We start from the raw sequence: 10786 nt of genomic DNA on the forward strand, positions 1-10786 counted from the left end.
TAACTTAATTAGCTTCTATGAGGAAATGAGCAATAATCTTGATCAAGGAAAAGCAGTGGATGTGGTCTTCCTAGATTTTGCAAAAGCCTTCGATACAGTTCCTCACAGGAGACTGATGATCAAATTAAAGGAGATTGGCCTAGGAAAAACTATTTGCACATGGATAATCAGCTGGTTGGATAGCAGGGTACAGCGAGTAGTGGTCAACGGGAAGTCCTCAACCTTGTCCCCAGTAGTCAGCGGAATACCACAAGGGTCCGTACTCGGACCACTACTGTTCAACATATTAATCAATGACCTAGAAATAGGCCTGGAAAGCACAGTGTCAATCTTTGCAGATGATACTAAACTGTGTAAGGTAATTAATTCAGAATTGGATGGGGAGTCCTTGCAGAATGATCTATCTAAACTTGAACTCTGGGCATCTAAATGGAAAATGAGGTTCAATACAGAGAAATGCAAGGTTATGCATTTTGTGACTAAAAACAAACTTGCATCCTACATACTAAATGGGGAACGCCTAGGGGAAACAGAGTTGGAAAAAGATTTGGGGGTATTCATTGATAATAGGCTTAATAACCGTACACAATGTCAAAACGCAGTAAAGAAAGCAAGTAAGGTGCTAGCCTGTATAAAAAGGGGAATTGAGACAAGGGACTCGGATGTAATCATGCCGCTGTATAAGGCATTGGTACGTCCGCACCTGGAATATTGTGTTCAGTTTTGGGCAACATTGTATAAAAAAGACATCAGTGAACTCGAAAGTGTTCAAAGGCGAGCTACTAAATTGATTAAAGGCCTAGAAGGACTGGACTATAAGGAAAGACTTACTAGGCTGAATATGTATACACTAGAAAAGAGGCGCCTAAGAGGAGATATTATTAATATCTTCAAATATGTAAAGGGACATCACAAAGAGTTATCAGAGGAATTATTTATTAAAAGAACACCGTTTAGGACACGTGGGCACTCGCTGCGATTGGAGGAGAGAAAGTTCCAAACGCAACAGAGGAAAGGGTTCTTCACTGTTAGGGCAATCAGGATGTGGAATTCCCTGCCAGGGAAGGTGGTAATGGCGGACTCTTTAATTGGATTTAAAAAAGGAATGGATACATTTCTGAATGAAAAAGCTATCCAAGGTTATAATACTTAAAATATCAACGTGGTTAATCCGGGGGTAACATAAGTTATAGTAGCTGACTAGTCATAAAACATTATTTAGCAAGTATGTAGAATCATCACAACTTAAAACAGGTTGAACACGATGGGCAATTTGCCTCTATTCAATCTCAAATACTATGTTACTATGCTACTAATGGTAACCTTTGTGACTGTGGTCCCAGCTCTCTTGAGGTCATTGACCAGGTCCCCCCGTGTAGTTCTGGGCTGATTCCTCACCGTTCTCAAGATCATTGATACCCCACAAGGTGAGATCTTGCATGGAGCCCCAGGTCAAGGGAGATTGTCAGTGATCTTGTATTTCTTCCATTTTTTTAATAATTGCGCCAACAATTGATCTCTTCTCACAAAGCTGCTTGCCTATTGTCGAGTAGCTCATCCCAGCCTTGTGCAGCTCTACAATTTTGTCCCTGGTGTCCTTAGACAGCTCTCTGGTCTTGGCCATGGTGGAGAGGTAGCTGTCTGACTGTTTGAGGGTGTGGACAGGTGTCTTTTATATAGATAACCAGTTCAAACAGGTGCCATTATACAGGTAACGAGTGGAGGATAGAAGAGCTTCTTAAAGAAGAAGTAACAGGTCTGTGAGAGACAGAAATCTTGCTGCTTGGTAGGTGTCCAAATATTTATTTTCCACAAGAATATACAAGTAAATTGTTTAAAAATCATACAATGTGATTTCCTGTTTTTGTTTTCAGATTCTGCCTCTCACAGTTGAAGTGTACCTATGATGGAAATTACATACCTCTCTCATCTTTTTAAGTGGGTCAACTTGCTTAATCGGTGGTTGTCCAAATACTTTTTTGCCCCACTATATGTATGTATATATGTGTGTATATATATATATATATATATATATATATATATATGAAATCACGACAGCACTCAAAGCCTATGTATATAAAGCAAAAAATGGTGGTGCAAGGCAGCAATAAATATAAAACACTCACTTCTCCAGCGATGCAGAAAAAGTAGACAAGCCAGCACTCACGTGTAGATGAAAGACCAGTCGGTTGATACATATAACATATATATATATATATATATGAAACTATTAATAAATAAATATACCACTCAGGTGTACGTATGGCTTGGTGTGAGTTGTGACACAGAAGGCCAAGTGCAGAAGGCCAAGTGCATTCAACCACCCGAGGCATACGTATAACAGAGCAAGACTGCACACCCAAAAGGGGTATATCTATCTTATAAAATGACCACTGTTGTGACAAAATAGGGTGCAACATATACAGAAAAGGAGTAATAAAATGGTCCAGGATAGGCTGTTTTATTTGAATTATTTTTAATGAATAAAATTGGAACTGGATAACAGTGCAAGTGTATAAAATTGTTATTTTTTTCTGCCAGAAATATGTGCTGCTGTCAGTGAGGTGGGGATGTTCTGCTGTCAGTGAAGCGGGGATGTGCTGCTGTCATTGAGGCAGGGATGTGCCACTGTCAGTGAGGTGGGGATGTACTTCTGTCAGCGAGGCGATGATGAGCTACTGTTAGTGAGGCAGTGAAGTGCTGCTGTCAGTGAGGGAGGTATGTGCTGCTGTCAGTGAGGCAAGAATGTGCCGCTGTCTGTGAGGCAGGGATGTGCTGCTGTCAGTGAGACAGGGATGCTACTGTCAGTGAGGCAGTGATGTGCTGCTGCCATTGAGGCAGTGATGTGCTGTGCTGCTGTCAGTGAGGGAGGTATGTGCTGCTGTCAGTGAGGCAAGAATGTGCCGCTGTCTGTGAGGCAGGGATGTGCTGCTGTCAGTGAGACAGGGATGCTACTGTCAGTGAGGCAGTGATGTGCTGCTGCCATTGAGGCAGTGATGTGCTGTGCTGCTGTCAGTGAGGCAGGGATGTGCTGCTGTCAGTAAGGCAGGGATGTGCTGCTGTCAGTGAGACAGGGATGCTACTGTCAGTGAGGCAGTGATGTGCTGCTGTCATTGAGGCAGTGATGTGCTGTGCTGCTGTCAGTGAGGCAGGGATGTGCAGCTGTCAGTGAGGCAGTGATGCACTGCTGTCAGTGTGGCAGGGATGTGCAGCTATCAGTGAGGCAGGGATGTGCAGCTGTCAGTGAGGCAGTGATGTGCTGCTGTCAGTGAGGCAGTGATGTGCTTCTGTCAGCGAGGCAGGGATGTGCTGATGTCAGGGAGGTGGTGATGTGCTGCTGTCAGTGAGGCAGTGATGTGCTGCTGTCAGTGAGGCAGTGATGTGCTTCTGTCAGCAAGGCAGGGATGTACTGATGTCAGGGAGGTGGTGATGTGCTGCTGTCAGTGAGGTGGTGGTGTGCTGCTGTCAGTGAGGCAGTGATGTGCAGCTGTCAGTGCGGCAGTGATGTGCTTCTGTCAGTGAGGCGGGCATGCGCTGCTCTCAGTGAGACAGGGATGCGCTGCTGTCAGTGAGACAGGGATGTGCTGTCAGTAAGGTGGTGATGTACTGCTTTCAGGGAGGAAGGGATGTGCTGCTGTTAGTGAGGTGGGGATGTGCTGCTGTCAGTGAGGCAGGAATGTGCTGCTGTCAGTGAGGAAGGGATGTGCTGCTGTCAGTGAGGTGGTGATGTGCTGCTGTCAGGGAGGAAGGGCTGTGCTGCTGTCAGTGAGGGGGTGATGTGCTGCTTTCAGGGAGGAAGGGATGTGCTGCTGTCAGTGAGGTGGGGATGTGCTGCTGTCAGTGAGGCAGGAATGTGCTGCTGTCAGTGAGGAAGGGATGTGCTGCTGTCAGTGAGGTGGGGATGTGCTGCTGTCAGTGAGGCAGGAATGTGCTGCTGTCAGTGAGGAAGGGATGTGCTGCTGTACATACTGGCTTAGCAGTTGTAGAGTATTAGTGTTTGCTCTAGGAATTTTTTAGGGCAGGGTGGTAATCACTGCAAAGGGCACACCAGCACAGAGACATGGCTTCGCTGTGAGGACCATGGTCTCATGGCATGCCCCCCTCCCTTTCCATCACTCCTACATCAGAAAAGAAGACAGATGATGGTTATGAATATAAATATGAGCCATAAACACCCAAACCACATGATAATGTGGGCCCAGTGTGACATCACATACTAAAGATACAGAAGGAGAACATATGAAACAAACATTTTGATGGAAAATAATAATAATAATAATAATAATAATAATATGATGATGATGATGATGATGATGATGATGATGATGATGATGAAGAAGAATATACAGAATTAATCTCACATTTAATCAGGACAAGCGGATGGTGTGTTGGCTGCAAGCTGCACAAACTGGGTATTGTCTGTCCTCACATCTAGAAGGTCTGTACAGTAATCACCTTGGATGGATGACAGGTATACTGAAAGTCTTAGACAGTATCTGACATAGAGCCCCTGTCATGTTCCACACACCGATACATTCATACATGGGGTAGGAGTGGTATCAGCGCACATGAAGTGGGCCGATACCACTTCTCCACTAGACTGACGATGAATACATATACCCCACAGTTTATACAGACCAGATAGAGTACATCTCAAAATGCACACCCACTGAATTGGCAGTATGTATGCCCGCCTACTATACTGTAAGTCGTTATAATAACACTCTTCTTATACGCCTTTCACACCGCACAAATAACCCGGTATCGACCCGGCATATTGCCTGGTCAACACGGGTCGGTGTGCGGTGTGAAAGGGCCATGGTCAAATTCCCGGGTTGCCTCACCCGGTAATTCAAACCGCGAATAAAGCAGTGTTATACCCGGGTTGAATACCATGTCAGTGGCAGCGTAAACGGGTTCCTGGGTTGATGCAACCCGGAACCCGTTCACTAGATAGAGAGAGGCGGCGCGGAGATGAGCTCATCTTCCAGCGCCACCACTGCCCCCGTTGCTGGCTCCTACCCCGCCGCTATGGCAACCGACCCGGCATATTGCTGGGTTGGGAAGTCAGCGCTTGGGCTCCAATGCCATTTCCAATTCCCGGGTGGGATCCGGCACTGACGGTGTGAAAGGAGTATTAGTCTCTGATTGATACATGTGACATGTGTGCAAGCTTGCAGAAGTATATACGCATGCACTGTCTACCCGAACATGCGCAATCACGCAAGATACGTCACACCAATGGGAGTATAGTAATGCCCTGAATCAGCCTATTGTATTCAGAACAAAGAACTCTACAAAATGTATATTGTTTTCTATACAGTGAATGTTTCAGCATAATGGGGGTCATTCCGAGTTGATCGCTCGCTAGCTAGTTTTAGCAGCCTTGCAAACGCTATGCCACCGCCCACTGGGGAGTGTATTTTAGCTTAGCAGAAGTGTGAACGCATGTGCAGCCGAGCTCTACAAAAACAGTTTGTGCAGTTTCAGAGTAGCTATGAACCTACTCAGCGCTTGCGATCACTTCAGCCTATTCGTGTCTGGATTTGACGTCATACACCCGTCCAGCGAACGTCCAGCCACGCCTGCGTTTTATCAGACACGTCTGCATTTTTGCAAATACTCCCTGAAAACGGTCAGTTGACACCCAGAAACGCCCCCATCCTGTCAATCTTCTTGCAGCTGTCAGTGCGAAGAAAAACTTCGCTAGAACCTGAGTACAACCACAAAGAGCTTTGTACCCGTACGTCGCGCGTGCGCATTGCGGGGCATACGCATGCGCATAAATGCCATTTTTTCACCTAATCGCTGCGCTGCGAAAATCGGCAGCGAGCGATCAACTCGGAATGACCTCATTATCTCTGTAAAATACAAAGTACTTGGTGCATAGGGTACCGCAAAAACATACATAACACGTCTTGGATGTGCAGTTCTCGACAAAACATGTTTTCTGTAAAATGTTTGTGCAGCCAGTGTAGGAAAAGAGGGGGAGCGCTGAAATGGAGCGAGCACACTGTAGTGTGGCATTATACCGGCGGGTAGCTGTGCCCAGCAGTGAGCACATTTCTGAAGGAAAAAATTGCAAGTAATTATTTCTTCTGAATCTAAGTCTGCCGGAGCACTTGGCTGGTGAAGCAGCGCGGTATTATGGATTTATCTGGGCTACTTTCCAATATGAGACAGTTTATGGAGATGGAAATTAGAGGTGTGCTCTGCTAATACACATGCTAAAAAGTAAGTAAAATGGGAGTGTACAGTATTATGGGAATGTACACAAGATATTGTGACAAATACAACCGTTATCTTCGTAACAGCATACAATGTACATCCTTTTCCATTGAAATAATTATCTAAACAGTATTTTTAAGACACATAAATATATTTTGTTATACATACCAAACCATCTAAAAGATTTCTTCATTAAAATGATATTTTTTTCTTGTTCCAGTGTATAGACATACTGTATCTATAGGGTTATCTTTCCTCTGCCTTTGCATCTCAGCCTCCACCTTCCCCATTCCTTCATAAGACATAAGAATGTAGATCAAACTGAAGGGCCCCATACACTACAACGATAATGCCCGATTTCATCCGATTTCGACCTTTCGGGCCGACAAATCAGATGAAAAGTGTCAAATCGGATGTGTTTTACATCCCATCCGATGTGCGGTCCAGTGAGCATCGGATCGGAGCCCCTAGATCGTTAGTGCTGCACTTGTGATATGTCCGATCCCGCAGGCATGGCTGGAATCGCATAAGATACATTGTATGCAAAAGGACCGCATATGATGTATCCTATGCGATCCTGCCGCCCGGGAGGCTGCCTGGCGGTTCAAGGGAAATCCTATGCGACATAAGGGTCAGACATGTCGCTGTAGTGTATGGGGCCCTTTACTGCTAGCTGTGCATTTGGGGGTGTATTTACTAAGGTGCGGGTTTATAGAAGTGGAGATGTTGACCATAGCAACCAATCAGATTGTAGCTATTAACTTACAAGTATATTTTGGGATTTTGGGAGGAAACTGAAACAGCTAGAGGAAAGCCACACAAACATAGAGAGAATATACAAACTACACAATGTTAAGGCCATGGGGCCTAATTCAGACCTGATCAGTGCTGTGCATTTTTGCACAGCAGCAATCAGGTCTGAACTGCGCATGTGCCGGCGCGTGCGCCGGTGCATACCAGACAGCCCACGCTGCTCGGGTGGGGGCGGGCCAGCTGCGTTTTGCTGCAGTTTAGGGGGCGCGGTTTGGGCAACGCAGGCGTGCCCGGACCATACCATTGGGGGGGGGGGGGGCGGGCCACAGCGGCTGCGTGACATCACACACAGCCGCTGCGACCCTCACAGCATCTCAAATCCTATTCTTTTCCACTTCTTTTTTGAATCCCCCATCCAATCAATTGTTACTCTCTTGGAATATGTTGTGAGAAGCATTAATCTATACATTTATTCATTCCCTATCATTTCCATATTGCTTATCCACTCTATTTGTTAAAATTAATTGCACTTCCTTTTACAATACAGGTTGAGTATCCCTTATCCAAAATGCTTGGGACCAGAGGTATTTTGGATATGGGATTTTTCCGTATTTTGGAATAATTAGATACCATAATGAGATATCATGGTGATGGGACCTAAGTCTAAGCACAGAATGCATTTATGTTTCATATACCCCTTATACACACAGCCTGAAGGTCATTTTAGACAATATTTTTTATAACTTTGTGCATTAAACAAAGTGTCTACATTCACACAATTCATTTATGTTTCATATACACCTTATACACACAGCCTGAAGGACATTTAATACAATATTTTTAATAACTTTGTGCATTAAACAAAGTTTGTGTACATTGAGCCATCAAAAAACAAAGGTTTCACTATCTCACTCTCACTCAAAAAAGTCCGTATTTCGGAATATTCCGTATTTCGGAATATATGGATATGGGATACTCAACCTGTACATGTATATTTATTTATTAATTATTATTCCTTTTCCAGCATTTCAATATTGCTTATCTACCCTATCTTTTGAAAGATAAATTAAACTTCGGCAATAACGTGTTCAGTGGCATCTATTATTATTTACATCAATCATTATTTGTCCAATTAAAGAACGTGATTGATGCCAATATGTTAATTAGTCTTCAATTGTTCAGTAATGCTATATCTGAAGCCATCTAGTCAATTTAACTGTGTTTAAATTTGCAAGATATCTCTGCATACTTATTATATGTATTCATAGGTTTAGAGCTTGAGTACTAATTACATTGTTATCCTCTCTTTTGGCTCACATATTGATACTTGCTTGTATCTGGCATTAGAAACATTTTGGGTACTTTTTTTTAGCCTAGGATACTTTGTTATCTTTATCACTGCTGTGAAGAATCTGACTACAATCTATCTAGTTTACCTATAGCCAGCACAGGTGTTTGCCTGTTTCTCCATTATATGCCACTAATTGTTATCAGCAATCATTGCTTTGAAATGCTTATTGGAAACTAATTTTCAAACTTTCCAATTATCCTAAGGGCCTCTTTTTTGCAAGTCTTTTGCTTCCCATTTCTTTTGACTCTAATCTATCTTTTCGTGGACTCTCACCATTGATTCAGTGTTTATCCCTGTCTAACATTGGCAGCAGATCCATCTTTTTCCTCCATACTATACATTTCGTGAACTCTCATCAGTGATTCCTGAGTCTCCGTCATCGCTTGTTTTTCTTCTATCATACCACACTGGAAACGCCCAAAGCCGTCTGATCTTGGAAGCTAATCAGTGTTGGGCTGGGTCAGTACTCTAGTGGGAGACCATTGAGGAAGACCCAGTGTAGTAGAACTCACATTGGTCCGTTTTGCTCAGAGTCTAACACTGACAGCAGATTCACCTTGCTATCTTACTTTTCATTGTTACTCATCCTATGAACACTACAGTCTTTAATCTCTAGAACATTTCTATGCTTCAACTGTCCTATTTTGGATTATTGCGGGGCCTACACACATTGGCAGCTTATCTGTCTTCTAAACGATCTAATTCTTAGGGCACTCTTATTATATTTTGGCAGCCGGAATTTATTATGCAAATATCAGCATTTAATTGTTATTAATTATTTAATTATTCAGTTTATTTCATTTTTGCCTTATCAAGTATCAACATTTATTTGCTAGCTACTTTGTTATATTATCTGAATGTTACTCTGTTGACCACTGACTGATTCTTACTCTATGATACGAATAAAAGTTATATTTTATACTTACATTTATCTCTAATTTTCATACATTATTTAAAAGTAAAGAGTGCGCCAACAAAAGAGTCTCTTTTTTTCTCCATACTGTTGTTATCAGCTCTGCTGGCAGACAGAACAATTCTTCTGGATGCTATCCAAAAGTTGGTGGTGTCCAGGGTCATTGTTCCAGTTCCACCTCACCAGTGGAACAAAGGTTACTATTCAAACCTTTTCGTCGTACCGAAGCCGGATGGTTCGGTACGGCCAATTCTGAACTTAAAATCTTTGAACCCCTACCTCAGGGAGTTCAAATTCAAAATGGAGTCTCTGAGAGCTGTCATCTCAGGTCTGATGGAGGGAGAGTTCCTGGTGTCCTTGGACATCAAGGATGCGCACCTCCACGTTCCCATCTGGTCTCCACATTAGGCATATCTCAGGTTTGCACTGTTGGACAATCACTATCAGTTTCAGGCGCTGCCGTTTGGCCTCTCCACAGCGCCGAGGGTCTTCACCAAGGTGATTGCGGAGATGATGGTTCTCCTGCGCAAGCAGGGGGTGAACATTATTTCATATCTGGACCATCTCCTGTTCAAGGCGTCGTCCAGGGAGAAGTTGTTGCGATCCATTGCTCTCACGACACATCTGCTCAAGGAGCACGGTTGGATACTGTACCTTCCGAAGTCTCATCTGGAGCCAACAAGGAGGCTGTCTTTCCTGGGAATGATCCTAGACATGGAAGTGCAGAGGGTTTTTCTGCTGGTGGAGAAAGCATTGATAATCTAATCAATGGTCCGGGATGTCTTAAAACCTACCCGGGTCTTGGTTCATCAGTGCATCTGCCTTCTGGGGAAGATGGTTGCCTCCTACGAGGCTCTGCAGTACGGAAGGTTTCATGCTCGACCCTTTCAGCTGGATCTCTTGGACCAGTGGTCGGGGTCTCACCTACACATGCACCAGAGGATCCGTCTGTCTCCGAAGGCCAGGATTTCGCTCCTCTGGTGGCTACAGCTCCCACACCTTCTGGAAGGCCGAAGGTTCGGAGTTCAGGACTGGATCCTTCTAACCACAGATGCAAGTCTAAGAGGTTGGGGAGCTGTCGTTCAGGGGAAAACCTTCCAAGGAAGGTGGTCGAATCAAGAATCCCTTCTCCCAATAAACATCCTGGAGCTAAGGGCCATGTACAATGCCCTTCTGCAAGCAGCACACCTTCTACAGGATCAGGCTGTTCAGGTGCAGTCGGACAATGTGACCACAGTGGCCTACATAAACTGACAAGGCGGAACGAAGAGCAGGGCTGCAAATGTCAGAGGTGTCAAGAAATCCTCCTCTGGGCAGAAAGGCACGCTGTAGTGATGTCAGCAATCTTCATTCTGGGAGTAGACAACTGGGAAGCAGACTTCCTCAGCAGACATGATCTCCATCCGGGAGAGTGGGGCCTCTACCCGGAGGTGTTCAAGGAGGTAACCGGTTGGTGGGGGGTTCCTCACATAGACATGATGGCCTCCCACCTCAACAAGAAGCTGGGGAGGTACTGTTCCAAGTCAAGAGACCCTCAGGCA

At 44.4% G+C, this 10786-nt stretch overlaps 1 pseudogene; it reads left to right on the plus strand.

Annotated features, from left to right (window-relative positions):
- The first annotated feature begins 8721 nt into the window (after positions 1-8721).
- Positions 8722-8840, plus strand: LOC134912013 (5S ribosomal RNA; annotated as a pseudogene).
- Positions 8841-10786: the final 1946 nt, after the last annotated feature.

The sequence above is a fragment of the Pseudophryne corroboree genome, chromosome 4, assembly GCF_028390025.1.
Source record: "Pseudophryne corroboree isolate aPseCor3 chromosome 4, aPseCor3.hap2, whole genome shotgun sequence".
Classification (NCBI taxonomy): domain Eukaryota; kingdom Metazoa; phylum Chordata; class Amphibia; order Anura; family Myobatrachidae; genus Pseudophryne; species Pseudophryne corroboree.